A 20,383-nucleotide genomic window follows, 5' to 3' on the forward strand; every position below is an offset into this window, starting at 1 on the left:
GAAAGACATGCTTGCTATTTTACCCCCACATGGAGGTTGTGGTAATTAATTATTCAACATTTGGAAAGTGCTTTAGAGATAAGAAGCTAAGTGCTAAAAACCACCATCAATTTGCAGCAAACTGCACTTAAAGTGAACTCACCAGGTTTACTGTTGGAAACTGAACCATTAGTCTATGTCCATGATTTTTTTCTTTTTCTTTTTTTCTCATTTCATTTAGAACATTAGACCAAACAGCTGACACTCATATGCAACCTTCCTTTCCCTTTAGACAACCTTTGAGTGTCACTGAGTAAAAAACTAGTCCTTAAAATATATAAATTCCAATAATGTGGTTTCACTGGAATTCACAGTGAGATGCTTATTAAGTATCCTTCCTTCTCTGCCTTTTATTAAAGTAACAATATGAACAGTTAATTTATTAAAAATTTCATGTGTAAAGCTTTGAGAGTAATCAAAGTCTAGTTTAACATACTTATACTGTATTAGTGATCATTTAGGCAAACATTTAATGTTCATGACTATACTACATATATAAATTTAGATGAACAATCTAAGAATTGATTAACTTTGATTAATATTCTAATGAAGGCAAGAAGTCATTCTATTTAAATAAAAAAATTAGGTTTTGTTAAGAATTTTTCCTTATTTACAATATATTCTGGTTTTAATCTATTCATTTTAAAACCCAAAACAGTGGTCCAAGATTTAGGAATTATTTTTACCAAAATACAACTAAAACCTACATAAAAGCCAACCTGCCGTAATTCAAGACACATGTATCCCAATGTTCATTGCACACTATTTTTACAACAGTGAGGATATGGAAGCAATCTAAATGTCCACAGGCAGATGAATGGATAAAGAAGATGTGATACACATAAGTAATGGAATATTACTCACCCATAAAAAGGAACAGAACTGGATCATTTATAATGATGTGGGTGGACCTAGAGTCTGTTATACAGAGTGATGCAAGTCAGAAAGAGAAAAATAAATACCATATACTAATGCATATATATGACATCCAGAAAAATGGTACAGATGAACCTATTTGCAGGGCTGGAATAGAGACACGGAGGAATAGGGTGGAATAGGGTGGGAGAAGGGGCAGGTGGGACAAATTGGGAGGGTAATATTGACATACATACACTGCTGCTGCTGCTGCTGCTAAGTCACTTCAGTCGTGTCCGACTCTGTGCAACCCCATAGATGGCAGCCCACCAGGCTCCACCGTCCCTGGGATTCTCCAGGCAGGAACACTGGAGTGGGTTGCCATTTCCTTCTCCAATGCATGAAAGTGAAAAGTGAAGGTGAAGTCGCTCAGTCGTGTCGGACCCTCAGCAACCCCTTGGACTGCAGCTTTCTGGGCTCCTCGGTCCATGGGATTTTCCAGGCAGGAGTACTGGAGTGAGGTGCCATTGCCTTCTCTGACATACATACACTACCAGGTGTAAAACAGCTAGCTAGTGGGAAGCTGCTGCATAGCACAGGGAGCCTAGCTTAGTGTTCTGTGATGACCTAGAGGGATGCACAGGAGGCAGGGAGGAAGGCTCCAGATGAATGGGATATATGTATACATATAGCTGATTCACTTTGTTGTGACTCCCTTTGTTGGAATACCACATTGCAAAGTAATTACACTCCAATACTAAATTAAAAAAAAACAAAACCTGTGTTCATGCTAAAAATAAAAAAGAGGAATCATGAAGCAGTTTTTTTCAAGTAGTTTTTATTGGACTATAGTTGCTTCACCGGCTTTCCTGGTGGCTCAGACAGTAAAGAATCTGCCTGCAGTGCAGGAGACCCAGGTTCAATCCCTGGGATGGGAGGATCCCCTGGAGAAAGGACTAGCTACCCACTCCAGTATTCTTTCCTGGAGAATTCCATGGGCAGTGGAGCCTGGCAGGCTACAATCCACGGGGCCGCAAAGTGTCGCATACGACTGAGCGACTAACACACACATAATTGCTTCACAATGTTGTGTTAGTTTCTGCTCTACAGAAAAGTGAATCAGATATACATATACATATATCCCCTCTTTTTTGAACTTCCTTCCCATTTAGGTCACCCCAGAACACTGAATAGAGTTCCCTGTGCTCTACAGTATGTTCTCATTAGTTAACTATTTTATACATAGTAGCAATAGTGGGTATGTGTCAATCCTGATAAGACAGTAGCCGGCCACACTCTGCAAAGCCATCATGTGGTAATTGTGGTCACTCTGGGAGTAAAAATACAACATACAAGACACACTCATTCTTACCTATGTCCATTTTGGAAACAATTTTTAGCAGAATATTAATCTTTTTACTTCCTCTCTCTTACACAGTGGAAGATCATATATACAAATGTTGTAATTTCATGTTTTAGAGAATTAAAAGCTGTACTGACATAATCTTCTTGGATCTGAGACTTATTTCCATTACATCGAGCTCAATAACATTTCTCTAAAAAGAGGGTTTATGCATTGTAATCCCCAAAATGCACAGTTTTTAAAAAGTCATCTTTGGTTTTAGAAAGGGCTTATTATGAGATGAGTTTTTACCACTTTAAACATGAATACCTTCTACACATCTATCAGTCTTAAATCTTTTATCCATATTCTTCCTTCCCCAAAATTTCTCCCACCAAGAAAACAAAAAGAGCATGGATGTAAAATCTTAAATGTACTCAACACTCCTAACCTAATAGGGGGAAAAAAAAAGCCCTTCTGGTTGCTGAAGGAGATGTTCTTCGTGAGGCTCCTGGCTCACAGAACAAAACTAACTGTGGAATTCTGCATGGAACCCACAATACAGTGCTCAACCTCCAAATAAGGTAACACCAAAAGACAAATTTTCTCATTGACTCAGCTTGATACTTACTGTGTGTTCCATATAATCTTCAACTTCTATGGATCATTATGTAATAAAAAGGCAGACAAACGATTTTTCATGGTTCACGCCTAATATTGACATTTATTTTAAAGAAACTGAGAATACTTTCAAACACTTGCAAACTAGGGAAGAAAGTGAATCCAAGGAAGGCCTTTTTACAAAAAATTCCTTCAGAGGAAGTACCACAGTATTTCCTCCTCCACTCTGCCAGCTTTAATAAGATATGCCAACAGTGCACTACTGGTGCAAACAGAAGAAATGGGCACAGTTATGTCTTAAAGAAGTGTTTTGTGGCAGACATGATTAGCTATCTCTGTTTCATCGTTAACAGGGCAACTGGACAGTTCCTTAAAAATAAACAATTTACTTATAATATAATTGCCTGGGGTGTTGGGGTGGAGGGGAAGTAAGAAATTTCAGGCACAATGTTTTCCAGCCATACAAATATGAAGAAGATAGAAACTGTCCAAAGGAATTAGCTATGTTCCCAAGTGACTGAGAAATGAATTGGCAGACTGAGCCTCCATGAGAACATTATTTTGAATCAAAACCAAATTTCTAAAACACTCCAGGTGATCAGCTCTATATTTATGGAACTTAAATACAGGACTGTTGAAAAGAACGATTCTGAAATGTTTAAGAAATGAAGCAATTTAATTAAGTGGTAATGCTGTATTTACTGATTGTGTTGTAATGTTCAGATCCAGAACCAGAGTGACAGGAAAGACAAACAGCAAGACTCTGGTGATCTTCTGAGTGCCAGTGTGTGTACTCAGTCATGTCTGACTCTTTGCAACCCCAATGACTGTAGCCCACCAGGCTCCTCTGTCCATGGGATTCTCCAGGCAAGACTACTGGAGTGGGTCACAACCTCCTCCTCCAGGGAATCTTCCCAACCCAGGGACTGAACTCGTGTCTCTTACATTGACAGGCAAATTCCTTACCACTGAGCCACCTGCGAAGCCTGGTGACCTCCTGAGATGGACACTGTCACCTGGCCATGAACTGCCTTATCCAGCCACTCCCCAGCACAACAGCAGAGGCGAGTCCATGTCCCCTATACTCAGAAGGTCCTTACCTAAGTTACTTTGAGAAAGGCTAAAACTAACACACACACCTACCTAAAAATTTCATTCACTGTACGTCCAAATCCTTCAAATTTAATCATCAGGGATTATCTCCTTTGCTCCTTTCTTCCAGTAAAAATTAAAACTGCGAACACTACTAAGATACATACCACGTTAAATTATTTTTCTTACAAGGATATTGTCAGATTTTTTCCTCTTGCAAGGAAAATCAAGAAAAAAATTAATAAAGAGCATTATCTTTTAAACTCATATTGTACTAAAAAAACTATACTATAAGGGAAATGTAGAGCTGATAAAGTCACATATGATGATAATAACTAACACCTAAATCATTCTCACTGTGTGCTACAAACCCTTCTAAGCATTTCACATTTATTAACTCACTTAAGAGCCTCGGAATTAAAGGAGGGAGTTCAGATGAAGAGCTGGAGCACTAAGGATTTGGGGTCCAGGCTGCACTACCCAGATCTCCTCCTCACAGAGTAGGGGCTTCCCCAATGGGAATGTTGGGTAACTGATAATGCTCAGCTCAGTCTTACTCAGTCTCCTTATTCCAGAGTCACCTGAGCCAAGGTCAAGCCCTGTCCAAGGACAGCCCCCATCTCACGACTGGCTAACATGGGGTAGAAAGGCCTGGCTCCCTTACCTCGAGACAAGACAACTCTGAAGGGTCTGCTTGGCTCCGGAACTCCCAAGGGGATCAGCAGAGGCCTTGGCTGCCATCGTATTGACTTCACCTCCTCCTCCTGCCCCATCCAACTTCCTTCACTCCCTCACAGGTATTATATACCTCAGCACAAGCCCCAGTAAACATCCCGCCCAATCAGAACCTGCTTTCCAGGAACCTAGGACTCAAGTCCAGGCACTTTGGCTCCAGAGTCCATGCCCATAAACAGTACACTGAAATTCTGACGGTAAGGCAGATTCAGAAAACAAGCTCCATGGGTGTTTCCACAGGCCTCGGAACCTATAGGTACAAAGAGGTCTTGGCAACAAGAACCGAAATTTGCCACAGGACTGCTGGATCTCTGCAAGCTTCCCTCATTTCTGGGGTCTGTCAGCCGTGCTCACCATCAATCCTTTCATGACTGTCTACTCAGGCCTCTTCACTGAAGGCCACTGACTACTGGAGAATGCCACTGTTCTGCCCAGAATCCTCTCTCCTGGTCTCCTAATCCTCGAAACCTATGAGGAAGACACAGCCACCACCTCAGGCTCCATCACCCCAGAGCCCTACTCTGCTACCTGGTTGAAGCAGCCCTCCCTGGCCCATGCTTCTCAGACTCCCTCATGGAAATGGGTCCTTCCACTCTGTCTTACAGTCTCTCTCTCAATACAGCTAAGGCCTCGTTGTTAGGGCACAGTCCCCATCATGGCCCTCTCTGGTCTTTGCTTGTGGTCCAGTGTTCAGAACGCTGCACTTCTAATGCATGGGGTGTGGGTTCGATCTCCAGGTGGGGAACTAAGATTCCACATGCCATGTGGCACTGCCAAAGAAACCAAACCAAAACAACAACAAAAACTGTTCAACATGCTCAAACATGCTCAATTCATGAGAACACACACTTTGAGGGTCACTGCCCACCATGAAAGCAAAGAGCAAAACCCTTAATCCTTGTTCAGACATAGCTCAGACATCCTCTTTACAACATAAAAGATAAGCAAAAGAACGTCTAAATATTGTAAAGTAATTAGCCTCTAATTAAAATAAATAAATTTAAATTAAAAAAAATAAAGCACAGCAATATGAGAACACATATGTGGAGCAACAGCTCCACACAACTCCAGCCCAAAGAGCACTGCTGAACTGTATAAAGACCATGAGAAAATGAACAAAAGGGGAAATTATTTTCAATAGATTGCTAAGAAAGGAGATAAGTGTGTGCAATTCATTTTAGAATGATATACATCAGAAACATATTTTAAGACAATTTTAACTGGATGCTTACTTAGGTAAGCTTCAGTTATCAGAAAATTCAATGAAAGTGAATACTTCATACTGTAATGACGGTAGATAAATAGATCACTCCTGCAGTTTAAGCAGACAGAGCTTTATTTCCCAGAGATGGGCTTCCCAAAACATGACTTCCCCTCCCTTGATTCCACAGACTGGGATCCATGGTACCTTCAGGCATTCACACCCTACCATCACTGCTCCCTAAGTCGTCAGGGCTCTGTTAGATCCCATATCCCTTGATGCCCACCTTAGAACTGAACCCTTCACTGTCTAAGTAAGACTGAGAAGTTATACCACCAGCTCCTTATTCAAGCAGCCACCTGCTTAAAGCCTGGGCCTACTCGAGCCTGGTTTTTTCCGCCAATTCGGTTTCTATATAAAGGACATAGTATTATTCAAATCCTTATACTAGAGTCCTTCCATCACAGAAGCTAAGAGCTGTGGGTCAAACAGGAATACATGGCACTGGACTTCCCAAGCTATTTAATCTGTGGATATAATACGACATCTAGGGTATCCAACTCACTTATTTTTAAATCTACAAAATAAATTTCACTTAGTTAGGAAAGCAAACTCTTTTAGAGTAATGGAATTATCCCAAACGAACCCTGAACCAAAAGTGTTGGTTTTAATTACTCAGAAACACCCAATTTGATTTTCTCAGCCAGCAAGGTGTGGACTTGATTTAGAGAAATTTTACAAGGAGTGTTAAAGGATGCGATCATTTTATAGCTTCAAGTAAAACAATGCATTTACACTAGTACCTTCCGGTCAAGGTCAAGAGCTAAGATAAGACTGGATGAAGCAGGTAAACTTTATCAGAAATGTCATGTGAGGCCAGACCCACGATCCCCCAGACCACCCTTCAGTGACATCTGACACAGACATCAAAGAGCAAGAGACCGTTCTACAAAGTGGAAAGAGACTCACACAAAGGGTCCTGACAGAGCCGAGTCCAGACAGAAGACTGTCCAAAGAGACCTATAGATCAAACATAGCCATCCTTTCTTTTAAATTGTACAAATACTGCATCTACCTAAAGATTTATTCTGGGCCTCTCAAGAAGCCAGTTTCTCCTCCTGGGGTAAAATGTTGCTCACAGAAATACCTACTACATAAATTTAAACTCTTCTTTTATGTTAAACCTATGTCTCTCAGTTGTGTGGTCTCCCTAGCACTGCTGTCCTTGGATTTGCGGCAGAGAATTCACGACTTTCCTTAGACTTGGACTCAGATGAAGGTGAGGTCTCCTTTCAGACTTCACTGTTCAAGACTACAGCACTCATATCGATTTAAAGACACCCCCCTACTCTCATGATATGCAGTGTATTTCTCTAGACCTTTCCCAGGTATGTCTGTCTTGAGGTGCAAGAACAAACCTTTGAGGGAGCCATGTAGGAAAAATTCACAAGGTTCAGACACATGGATGAACACAGACATTCAGCATGAAAAGATCCCTATTAGGAGGTGATGTGTGTGTGTGTGTTAGTTACTCAGTCACGTCCAACTCTTTGTGATCCCATGAACCGTAGCCCATGAGGCTTCTCTGTCCATGGAGTTCTCCAGGCAAGAATACCAGAGTGGATAGCCATTCCCTTCTCCAGGGGATCTTCCTGACCCAGGGATCAAATCTAAGGCTCCAGCATTGGAGGCAGATTCTTTACCATCTGAGCTACCAGGGAAGTCCTAGGAGGTAATAACTGAACTCAAATATGTGCTCAAATGCAATATTTATCAATACACCAAAGAATAGTGAAATTCTTGAGATTTCACTGGAAATATCATTTACACATAATAAGTAAAACATCTGGGGCTTCACCAGTGATCTAGTGATAAAGAATCTGCCTTGCCATGCAAGGGACACAGGATCGATCCCTGGTGGGGGAATTAAGTTCCTACATGGCACAGAGCAACTGAATTCAAGTGCCTCAACTAAAGAGCCTATGAGTCACAACAAAAGATCCCACACAGCGCAACTAAGACCCAACACAGCAGAATAAACAAACAATAAAAATAAACACATGTTCTCTAATGTCTCAATATGTTGTGCATTAGCTTCTATTATAAGGCACACATACTATAAGGCAAATAATATACATCAAATAATACACAGATATATACAGTAATGATATTCTCTTATCTTTATATAAAGCCCAGTATTATCACAATGCCCTAAGAGCTGTACTATAAAGAAGTTTTACTTTCCCTCACTTTTATTTCTGTTACATCTTCCAAAGATTTTATGAGAACAACATCTGGATTTAAAACTCCTGGTTCAATACAGTATAAAAGAATGATTTGAGTGAGGCAAACACCAAATTCACAGACGTGGATACCTAAGTTAATGAATGACTCCCCCATCACCTACCACAGGAGGCACCCATTCAGGTTTGTCAAATGATACTCAGAAAGTATCTGGGCAACAAAGAACTTATGCGTTTGAACTGTGGTGTTGGAGAAGACTCTTGAGAGTCCCTTGGACTGCAAGGAGATCCAACCAGTCCATCCTAAAGGAAATCAGTCCTGAATATTCATTGGAAGGACGGATGCTGAAGCTGAAACTCTAATACTTCGGCCACCTGATATGAAGAACTGACTCACTGGAAAAGACTCTGATGCTGGGAAAGACTGAAGGCAGGAGGAAAAGGGGACAACAGAGGATGAGATGGTTGGATGGCATCACCGACTTGAAGGACATGACTTTGAGCAGGCTCCAGGAGTTGATGATGGACAGGGAAGCCTGGCATGCTGCAGTCCATGGGGTTGCAAAGAGTCGGACACGACTCAGTGACTGAACTGACCCCAAAGTACTAGGTGTACTTCATTTCAACGTGTTTTTTTTTTTTTTTAACAATACCTTCTATACATATTCTTCAGAGAAGGCATAAAAATTACAATTCCTTATAAACTTTTTTTTAGGTAAATGCCTCTTTAGAAATCTTAAAAGCAGTGCTCATTGGGGTAAGCTGGGTGAAAGCTAAGTAAAAACTGGACTATATTTTTCTAATTTCCTGTGAGCCTACAATTATTTCAAAACAAAAAGGTTTTTTTAAGTGCTAACAATTCATTTTTACTTTCAAGAAATTAATGCATAAAACTGCATCCAATTCAGAGACTAGATAAAATAGAGTCCTATCTAAATAAAAAGGTTAGATCATTTTTCCAAGGAACTATAAAATATAAAACATCACAAACTCTAATAACAAAAGTTTCATCCCCAAAGTTACTGGATTCCAAACTTCATGAAAACATATTTCACAAGAAATATTTGAAAGACCAAATAGCAATGATCAAAGCTATTGATACTACAGTGGAGGAATTTCTCTAGAAGAAATAGACTTCAGATTAAATTTGAGTGTAATGATTGGGCATCTCTGACTGGTCTGTCCAGATTTTTTAAGTGACTAATTATCATTCCACTAAGTAAGTATTTTCACTACAAAATATGCTATCCACTGTGAGGACCACGAAAGCTACTCTGACACAGTTCTCACAGTGAGGAGACAGAAAGTGTACGAAGACAACAGGAACACATATGAAACCAAAGGCAGTGCAGAACAGTAGGCAATAAAGGGATCAATTAGTGTACAATTCACTGCTGAACATTTTGGCAATAAAAAGTGTGAGTACTTGAATAATATTTTCTTCTGATGTTTCTAGACGGATGTTTTAGTTTCATATCTTAATGTACTTTTCAAGGGAAATTATCTGATCTCATTTATCTAAATCTTTTGAGACGCTTCCTATCCGCCTTCTCTCTTTTCCCTGGCAAAGCAGTTCAACTTGTAAAACTGCAAATGTGTGAACTGTGTGTTTCTTCTCAACCTGTTAACACTCAGCAATTTTCTAAAAGCGATTGTAATCAGTACGCTAGCCATCTCCTGCCACAAAGCCCTACTCTCTGCTAACATCAGGAGTGCTCATCTCACATTCCTAAGGACACGTCTCTAGAGGTCAAAGGAATGAAGGCATTTCTGCAGCAGCTCGAGGTGTGAGGCCTCGATGCAGCTGCAGTCGACATGCAACACTCGAGGGGAAGGTTCTAGGAGGGCAGCCATCCATACAAGGTCCAATCAAACTGCCCGGCTGAAGATCTCACTCCGTCCTCAGCTGAACTAACAAGTTTCACAAATAACACTTTCAGAACTTCATTCATGGTCAGTCTGGGGTAGAAAGTACCAAAGCCTGCCTTGTGTTAAAGACATTAAGAACCTCCAGGGACTTCCCTGGTGGCATAGTGGATAAGAACCCACCTGCCAATGCAGGGAACATGGGTTCGATCCCTGATCCTAGAAGATTTCACATGCTACAGAGCAACTAAGTCCCAGCACCACAACTACTGAGCCCGTGCGCCACCCTTACTTAAGCCTGCACACTCTAGAGCCTGCAAGCCACCACTAATGACTGATGCTTCAACTACAGAAGCCCCCTGCGCCCTAGAGCCTGCAAGTTGCCACTACTGAAGCGCATGAACCTAGAGCCTGTGCTCCGTAGCAAGAGAAGCCACCACAATGAGAAACACAAGCACAGCACCTAGAGAGTAGCTCCCGCTCTCTGCAACTAGAGAAAGCTCACATGCAGCAACAAAGACCCAGCACAGCCAAAAATAAATTTTTTAAATACATAATAAACAAACAAATATAGCACTGTGTACATGTCAAAAGAATTGGAAAAAAAAAAAAAGAATCTCTCCATCAGGCCATTAGAGACAACAGACTTCCACGCTGAAGAGCAGGAGAAATGGAAGAGCTACTCTCACTTCACTCTCATGGGACATCAGTTTAGATGTTATCATTGTCATGATCCTACTCTTTAAATAGTTGCTCTTCCCTAAATCCACAGCGTCAATGTCTTTTAAAAGTCACAAGTGCTGAGTAGACACAAAAGAGAGGAGCCTTGCATCTAGCATTTAACACAGCAATAACCAGACATGCTTGGGTGCTTTTTGTTTTTAAAAGACCCACTTTAACTTCTTACAGGAATGAAATCACCCAGAACAGAAGATGAGGCTTTCTGAAATTCACTATTTGTAAAATAGTAGTTTAACAAGGCAGACCATAATTACCCCTTGTATTTATTTCAATTTTCCATAGCATTATGTCTGTAACAAGAAAACAAAAGCTGTCTTGTTATTCCAGATGATTCCATTTTTCCAGTAAATCACCCTAAAGCAGCCACATTCGGGTCAAGCGCATATGAGGGATGCTACCTAAAATGTAAACGTCCTCATAAAATATAGACTAACTTATGTTATTCTGAAGCAATATGTATTATACACTCAGTACTCTGAGAACTGCAAAACAGTTTTACTTAAATGACAAAAGCCAACCAGCCAACACTACCACCACCAGCTCTCAAAAAAAAAGGAAAAGACTCAAATATGAGAAAAAAGAAAATTCAGCCTTTGGGTAAGAAAATCTAACTAGATTTACACATCAAATTCCAAGTTCCTTCTGCTGCAAGTCTGGTTTTGCAAAGGGATACCTTCTATTGTTTATCATGTAATTCTCCAAAATAAAGATCATGCAAATTCTCATTATATTTCATTTAAATATAAATATAGGCATTAAACTCCTTTTCAGGTGAAGAAATAAAGAGGGTCAGAAAGTCACACCAAAAGTTGAGAGTCAGACCTTTCAAAGGATTAGGAATCACTGCTTTACACGAGTTTATAAAGTATATGCTGCAAGTTTGCTTCTGACATTATAATCAACGTATCTGAGAATGATCTTATCCATGCTAAGCTGAAAGGGCTCTCTACAAGCTCCAGTTATCAGATTGTTCATCTTTAAATATTCAGTTTTTCACGAAACATGGTTACCAGGGTATCAGCACTGTAAAAAACCCACTACAAGATTTTAAATCTGAAAATTGTTGGCCAGCATTCTAATTATAGAAGCAAAAAATATTCAGTGCGTAAGCTCTGAGGGCTCACCCATAGGGTGAAGAGCACTTTAATCATTTTCGAGGGTTCTCCCGGTCCTGTGTGTGTTACTTGGGGGCATAAACTTGATATGAGCTATATAGTGAAACGGGTGATCTCAAGCTGCTGGCTATTAGACTCAATTTTTCAAGCTGATGTTTAATAAACCCTGTTCCCTGCTCAGCTTTAGCATAAAAAGTAAAAGTCCTAGAGAAAAAAAATGTAAAAACAGTGTGAAGCATGCAGAGTTAACAGTTCAAAAAGACTGCTTAAGTGTGTAGTTCATTCATTCAGCAAACAAGCATTTATTACTGTGTCAGGAACTGTTCTCACTTGTTGGCACAATTCAAGAGTAAGATATGTTTAGAACACAACAACAATAATGAAATAACTAAAATATGTTTGGCCATTTACAGTTTTGAAGAAAGCTTTAAAAATAACACCTCAATTGTCTTCCATAATAGCTCTAATGAATTCGGTTTTACAGCCATTTTAATAACAATGAAAAAATAAGAGATCTAGATGATTTTCTAAATTCTCTAAATCAAGTAACTTATAAGTAATAGAGCTGGGTCTCCAACTCATACCTTCCAAACGTACATTTCCATCAGTCGCTGGGCAGAACCACATTACAAGATGCTCTACTCTCATGGGAACCACAGAGGATATATTCTGTACGGTTCTGAACTGTGTTAAAGCTTTTAAGGAAAAAGTTTTACAGATCCAGACTAGGGTGTGTACAAGTTCAAATATTTCTATTCAAACAAGATACTACAAAAACTGTTTAGAAGCAACTAGGCCCAAGATGTTGCAAGATTCTACTTCTCCACAGACATGCTGAGTATCTGCTCATCTAATACATCAGCACATGCTAAAGGGCACACTCACAGGTGCCATGACAGTCCATAAAGGGCCAAAATGTGGGCTGTGGCCCAATTCCTGGAAATCCCCGCCCATTCCCCAAAATAGATGGAATCGCCTCCCACTTGTTAGCCTATAAAATTACCCAGTCCATAAAAACCAACAACCCCATACCTCCTGGGCTCTGGAGCCCCTCTCATCTTCTGAGATGGCCACATGCTCCCTATGGAACGTATATCTCTCTGAATAAACTCATTTTCACTTAAAAAAACTGCTCTAATCTCTTCACCCATTTATTTTAGTTATTATATAAAAACACTGGTGAAATGAGTCTGCCTGGTTAGCTGAGCTTTCTAGACAAATAAGGTAGGTTTACTCCACAAGTCCTAAAATGTTCCTTACTTGGGATAATATACTGGACAGAAACTCCTAAGCCAAAACCTTGAACTAGAACTTCACAGAAGAAAAACAAAGCCAATAAACATATTAAAAAATACAAAAGGTACTCCAGGAAATGCAAATTAAAACCACAATGTGATACCACTACATATCCACTGCTGCTGCTGCTGCTAAGTTGCATCAGTCGTGTCTGACTCTGTGCGACCCCATAGACGGCAGCCCACCAGGCTCCACCGTCCCTGGGATTCTCCAGGCAAGAACACTAGAGTGGGTTGCCATTTCGTTCTCTAATGCAGGAAAGTGAAAAGTGAAAGTGAAGTCGCTCAGTCTTGTCCGACTCTTAGCGACCCCATGGACTGCAGCCTACCAGGCTCCTCTGTCCATGGGATTTTCCAGGCAAGAGTACTGGAGTGGGGTGCCATTGCCTTCTCCGACATATCCACTAGAATGGCTAAAATTAAAAAGAGAGATAACAGTAGCTGTTTTTAAGGATATGCGGCCGCCAAAACTCTCATTAGATGCTGCTATCACTATCTACTAAGACTGGCTCAACAATTCAACTCATAACACACATCCCAAATTCCTACCCATACTAAAAGACATATGTAAGAATGCTCAGAGCACTGCTTTTCATAATAACCAAAAACTGGGGGAAAAAAACCTCAAATATCCATCAAGAGTGAAATGGATAAATAAATGTGGCCTTCTCATAAAATGAAACACGACAGTACAATGAGAAAAAACAAACTGTTGCAAAACGCAAAACAAGAATGAACCTCACACATATAACACTGAGCAAAAGAAGTGAGGCAAAAAGGATACAGAACATGTATTCTGGTAGAAAGTTCAATAACAGGTAAAAGTAACCTGCAGCCCCAGAAGGGACTTCAGGAGGGAAGCTACCCTTGGTGGGAGGAGAGTGGGGCTTCTGGCTGCTGACAGTGGCCTATGTCTTGGCCTTTGGTGCTGATGCCCAGGGCTCTATTCACTTAGGTAAATCACTGAACCGTTTACTTATCATTTAACGACACACATACTTTTCTATACCATAGTTTTCCCTGGTAGCTCAGTTGTAAAGAATCCGCTTGTCAATGCAATAGACTCAGGTTTAATCTCCAGGTCGGGAAGATCCCCTGGAGAAAGGAATGGCAACCCACTCCAGTATTCTTGCCTGGAGAATCTCACAGACAGAGGAGCCTGGCAGGTTGCAAAGAGTTGGACACTACTTAACAACTAAACAACAACATACTTTTCTATACACGTTATATTTCCATAAAAACTTAGACAGACAGGAAGAAGAGTAGGAGAAAAGAAAGAAAGAAAGGAGAAACGGAAGAGGGGAAAGGAAATGTATGAAGTGATGTTATCAGGACGGTGGAAAGAGTCCTCAACCACCAAGCTTCTTTTCATTCTCACGTCTCTTAGCTCTTAATCGATCTCTTCCTTGACTACCAAGCTGTTCTCGGGGACTTTTGAATGTTATCCATGCAGCTGCCAGTACCAGGCCATTTCTATCTTCCAATCTGTAGTTTACTATTTACCACAGGACTAGATATGTTATAATCAGTCACACTGCATGTGAACAGCCACTCATATGAGGGATCTCCTATGAGTAAAGTGAATCCTCTTTAATGTAGGTCTTTCTTTTTAACCTCTGTTTTGCCTGCTTAGAGGCTGTTTTGCTGACGAATATGCCAGATACAGGAGTTACCAAAAGATGGAGATGTTCCTGGGCTCTAGGGCTTTCCTGGTGGCTCAAATGTCTAGTAAAGAATCAGTCTGTAACCCAGCAGGAGGAGAAGGGGATGACAGAGGACAAGATGGTTGGATGACATCACTGACTCAATGCACATGAGTTTGAGCAAGCTCCAGGAGAAGGTGAAGGACACGGAAACCTGGAGTGCTTCCGCCCATGGGGTCACAAACAGCCAGACACAATTGAGCGACAGAACAACAACAATAACCCAGGAAACCCCAGTTTGATCCCTGGGTCAGGAAGATCGCCTGCAGAAGGGAATGGCAAACCACCAGTATTCTGGCCTGGAGAATTCCATGGACAAAGGAGCCTGGCGGCCTACAGCCCATGGGGTCGCAAAGAGTCAGACATGATTGAGCTACTAATACTAACACTTTCATTTTTTCACTGGGCTCTACCCATGAATACTAGGTCTCTAGGCTAAAGCTAGAATCAACCAACATAAAATTCCAGATCCCAGGAGTTTACTTACTTCCAAAGTAAGTATAAGAGAATATCACTAGTGAATACGTTTATAAAAAAGAAAAGAACTGCTAACTTCTTATCCAAGACATTATGAACAGCTTTGCTAACTATGTCATTCATAGAACATCCTATCAGTTTCAAAGAATATATTCCTTTCTCATTTTGTATTTTTACTAACTTTGATTTTTTAAATCCTCCCAAAAAGTATACTGCAACTTTTATTTAAAACTTCAAGGTTTCCAAAACAGAAACTCAAGTGCAACAGACAAAGTCTCTTTCTACACAGTAATCCACAATGTAAAAAAAAAAAAACCTGAAATACTACTTGTAAAATCCTTTTACATCTTAATTTATGTAACTTCTTTCTGTACTCATTCTCCATGAAAAATAAAAGTTAGCTCTCAAGACTGGAGCTAGAACTGGGGCACACAAACTGAAAAAAGTCACCCACGGGCACTGCTGCTGCTGTTGCGGCTGCTAAGTCACTTCAGTCGTGTCCGACTCTGTGCGACCCCATAGACGGCAGCCCACCAGGCTCCCTCATCCCTGGGATTCTCCAGGCAAGAACACTGGAGTGGCTTGCCATTTCCTTCTCCAATGCATGAAAGTGAAAAGTGAAAGTGAAGTCGCTCAGTCATGTCCGACCCTCAGCGACCCCATGGACTGCAGCCCACCAGGCTCCTCAGTCCATGGGATTTTCCAGGCAGGAGTACTGGAGTGGGGTGCCATTGCCTTCTCTGCACAGGCACTGCAGGTCCTGAAATAAAGAAGAGCTGGGTGTGTGCATCCACTACACAGAATGATAAACAAGGAGCAGAAACTCTCACCTTACATCAGATCAATGTTTATCTGCTTTAGTATCTTAAAAACTGTAACTAAAACAACACTCATTCGAGGACAGTCATTTCAGAAACAGGTATCAGTAGTTCAAAGATGAAATATTCATTCCCACCTCAACCAATAATTTTCCACTTAGTTTAAGAAAAGCATACAAAGTTCCCTGTGCCTTGGCTTCCTCATCTTTTAAACAAGCATGATAATCCCTTACATCTACTTAATTTGCAGAAAAAGATAATGCTTTGGCTTCTAGAAACAACTATAGGTGTACAGGGTTTCACCATGATGAGGTCTATCTCCATCTTTTCGAACATGTAACTTAATCCAAAGGCAAATAAGACCATATCATCGAGGGTGAAATTATGAACCTCATGAAGAAGATTGGAAGAAAAAGTTTTTTCTCTTCTTTGTCACAGCAGGTAAATAAATCCATCATATTTCATAGCTGGCTGTCCTTTTGATGCCCTGTTGGAAATGCCATTCCACTGCAGAGACTAGAGAAATGCAATAAAAGTCATTGCCACAAAATCATTATGACAGTCATAAATTCAGCTTTCAGATAAAATAATCAGCCACCTCTACAAATGAGGAGTACTCGTGCACCTGTGCATGTGCCGGTGTGTTGTGCGTAATGTACATCGGACAAAAGGCCTGAGTAAAATGGTAGGTTAGAAAAATCCATCTTCACTGCTGGAAAAATAACCAACAGTGTGCACTACAGGGGATATAAAATATCACATTAGTGTTAGAAGGACAGCAGCATATTTTCTACTTGTGACATAAATCAAACTCTTAGCTATTGGGAGAAAGGCAAACATGTACGTGAAATACAACTTAGCCCTGATCTTGTATGAACGAAACATTATTCTTTCCCTTCTTTCAAATTCCTACATTATGCAAAAAATCCCCGAAAGTAGCAAGATCTAGTTTTGTAAAGTCTTACGAACTTTATGTAAGTTTAGGATGTTCCTAAACTATGTGTTTTGCTCAATGGCCCTCCGCAACACACTAATTTCATAATTCACAGGTTGACCTCAGAAACTGCAGCCACAGTGAGAATCCAGATATGTGTTCCGCTCACAGCTTCCTCTGTCCCATCAAATCATGTACCCTGATTCTTTTCATTCAGCTATATAAAGGAAAAACTCCTTAAAACTTTCATCATTGCTACATTTTTCTCTTCTGAGTTTGTTCTTTCCACTCCCAGTCTTCATACCTATCAACTCCAGTCTCGGCTTTCATTCACATTAAAAACGAACACCAAAAACGCTCCAGGAAACAAGCAGATGATGTGTATTGGCACACTTAAGTAGCAGTGACTTCTCACAGGACTAACAACACTAGTCCTCGTGGACTGCAGCGCCCTCAGAGGCAGGCGGAGAAACCTGATTATCTACGTGATTCACCAACTAATGTGTATTTCCTTTCCTTAAGTGTTGTGTTTTCTTTAAGATGTAAGCCATGGCCAGACATCGATCTTGTTATCAGAACGAGGGATCAGAACCTGAAAATTATACTTGCCAGAGCTCAGTGAAAAATGAAATTACCACCAGAGTGTGCTGGAATTTGTCCCAAAGGTTACCCATTTCTATCACATTTTTTCTGTAAATATGATTCCCTGTAGTGCTTTCACACATGGGTGTAAACCCAAAATGTATTCTAATCCTTTAAAAGATGAAAATAATAACACGAATATTCCTACATTTAAAGTCCTTTTATGTTAACAAAATGAACTAAAAGAGATACACCACTATAAACAGTACATTATGGATATTTCATTGGCTGGCATGCCTTATATATGTTACTAAGGGTCATTCTGTAGAATGACCCCGAACCATTAAATGATACTCCAAATCTCATTTTGAGAACACCTTCTTGACGGTGTCTAAGGTGGACATGCCTAGAACTATCAAACTATCCCATCTTATCCCTCCCACACTCATACCCTGATAAATGCGCTTTGCCTCAAGAGTCCGTAAGAGTTCTACTTTCCTCTCTCTACGCATATATGTGGCAGGTTTTTGTCATCTTACCAGAGACGCTGAGATAAAGTAAAAACTATTGAATTTCAAGATGTAATAGCAAGGGAACAGAATCCTATCACTACATTTAACTTTAAAATGAAAGTAAAAGTTTTTTTCTCAGTTGTTAAAGCTATAAAAAAAGCAGCAGACATTTTCCTTTGACTGAAGCTATACCAATAACCTCAGTCTAAGTGCCATTATGACCATGAAAATCACTTAAATGCTAATGTGATAGATACAAGGAAGAGAGTTCTTAAGTCAGAAGCCTTTCAAAAGACATTATGTTGGCTATAAGAAGCTACTGGATACTGTTCTCATTGCTGTGAACAACCTATTCAAATCAACATGAAAAAATAAGCCCTCATGGGCAAAGTATGCTTAAATTTAATTCAGGTAATATTCAAACTCCAAGTCCCAGATACAAGGAAAAGGGGAAATATGGTACAAGGCAGTGTCTCTCAGGAAAGGAACCATTCCAGGATTTGAGACAACGTGTGTTTGGCACAACCCAGTGTTCACGATTTCCCATTAGCCCCAACTTTCTCCAGCACTGAAGTGAAATGGGAAAAGAAATGAGGAACATAAACCAAAACTGTTAAATAATCTTCATTGTCAAGTCTGGAAAGAGCTTGCTGAGGGCCAATTACGTTGTGAAGGTAAGGCCTTGAGAAGGAGTGAGGGGTGGGGGGGAAAACACGGAAGTTTTACAAGGAACTCTTCTGAAAAATGGTTTACCATGGTCGAACAGAGGTAGAATGGCTTCCTTCTCCATCTTTCCTATCAAGTTCGGGTTTTTTTGGTGTTGCGATTCTTTTGTTCTTTAATTAACTTCCCTTCTTGCGGGGCTTGCTGCAGTTTGCTGATGTAGTTCCCAACTGCTACCTTCCTTTGGCGACTCTTATTAACGGACTGGCAAAGGCTGGGTAAAATGCACTTAAGAAAGAAGAAATCACCTCCTCTTGCCAAGACGCACATGTGCCCAGTACCTGAGGAAGAGCTCCACTGTCGCCGGCCAAGAGAAATTCCAGTTTAACCTCCCCTTTCCAAATCAACAGCAAAGAAGCGTGTGTGTGTGTGCCACTTGCAGAGAATCTGCCTGACTCACCCCCGCTTTCGGCGTGCCAGGGAGAGATGTGAATGATCGGTCTCCCGGCTGATAGTGAAGTGGGGGTCGCGGTCCCGGTGGCACCGAAAGTCCCCTGCCCCCATCCTCCGGCCTCCCCCGCTAGTGTGTCTGGGGATGTCTCCCTCTCCGGCAGGTGCCCGGCCACGCTGGGGCCACCAAAGCTCACCCAGGCAGGAACACACGTGTCCTGCGCCGGAGCCCAGCCCCCGGGATACAGTGGCCCCACATTCCGGGCAGGGACGCCAGGTGAGCGCCGCGGAGGGGTGTCGGGGAGGGGGGCGGGCTTGACCATGCGGGTGCAGCAGGACCATCCAACGTCCCCCTCTAAACGCTAAGAAGAAAAAAGTACTTTTCTGCGGAATCTGCTTCCACACTCCGCCTGGCGCCCAGCCCCCGAAGATGCCCGGCCCGCAACTGACCTCTCTCTCTCACTCCCCGCGCGCGCCCAGGCCGCCCGCGCCCCCTCCAGGACCTGCCCCGAGCTGACCCTCCTTCCCCGGCCCTGGCCGGGTGCTCACCTCCTGGGGTCCGGCTTCCGTCGCTCGTCCAGTTTGGCGGTTGAGTGTGGGGCTGCAGCAACCGCTGCCGCCGCGCCTTCGCTGCCACCGCCGCTGCCGCCGCCTCCGAAACGCTGCCCGGCGCGCCGCCGGGGCTGGAAACCGGGAGCCCGCGGGATCCCGGGAGGCGCGGGCCCGGGGCGCGGCGGGGCCGAACCGCGGGAAGTTGTCGGCGCGAGGCGCGGGGCTCGAGCCACCCCCGCCCAAGTAGTCACAACTTAGCAGTCCGGGTGGGTGCGCGCTCCGGGGCGGAGGGAGGCGAGGACAGGGCGAGGGCGCGGGGGCGGGAGGGTCTCCGGAGCCGGCAGGACTGGACCCTGAAAGAGGGGAGAGAGCGAGCGCGGGGGCAGATGTCTACACGGCCCGCGTGGTGCCTGGCGGGTGAGTGTGTGAGAGCGCGGGGCGTCTACTCTACTTTGCCTTCTGCAGCTCCTGCATATTTATGGGGATCGCCGAGGTTCCTGCCGGTAACTACCACTGCAGCAGCGGCGCCCGGCCCGGACGCCCCTCG

At 42.1% G+C, this 20,383-nt stretch overlaps 1 protein-coding gene across 1 annotated transcript in view; it reads right to left on the reverse strand.

Moving 5' to 3' along the window:
- SLC4A4 (solute carrier family 4 (sodium bicarbonate cotransporter), member 4) overlaps window positions 1-20,045 on the reverse strand; it is a 364,017-nt gene extending 343,972 nt beyond the window's left edge. The window contains exon 1 of the mRNA XM_010839087.1: window positions 19,834-20,045. The gene's annotated coding sequence lies outside the window, so the exon portion shown is untranslated. The remainder of the gene's footprint in view (window positions 1-19,833) is intronic.
- Between the last annotated feature and the right edge of the window lie 338 nt (window positions 20,046-20,383).

This window comes from Bison bison, unplaced genomic scaffold, assembly GCF_000754665.1.
Source record: "Bison bison bison isolate TAMUID 2011002044 unplaced genomic scaffold, Bison_UMD1.0 scf7180017864110, whole genome shotgun sequence".
Taxonomy (NCBI): domain Eukaryota; kingdom Metazoa; phylum Chordata; class Mammalia; order Artiodactyla; family Bovidae; genus Bison; species Bison bison.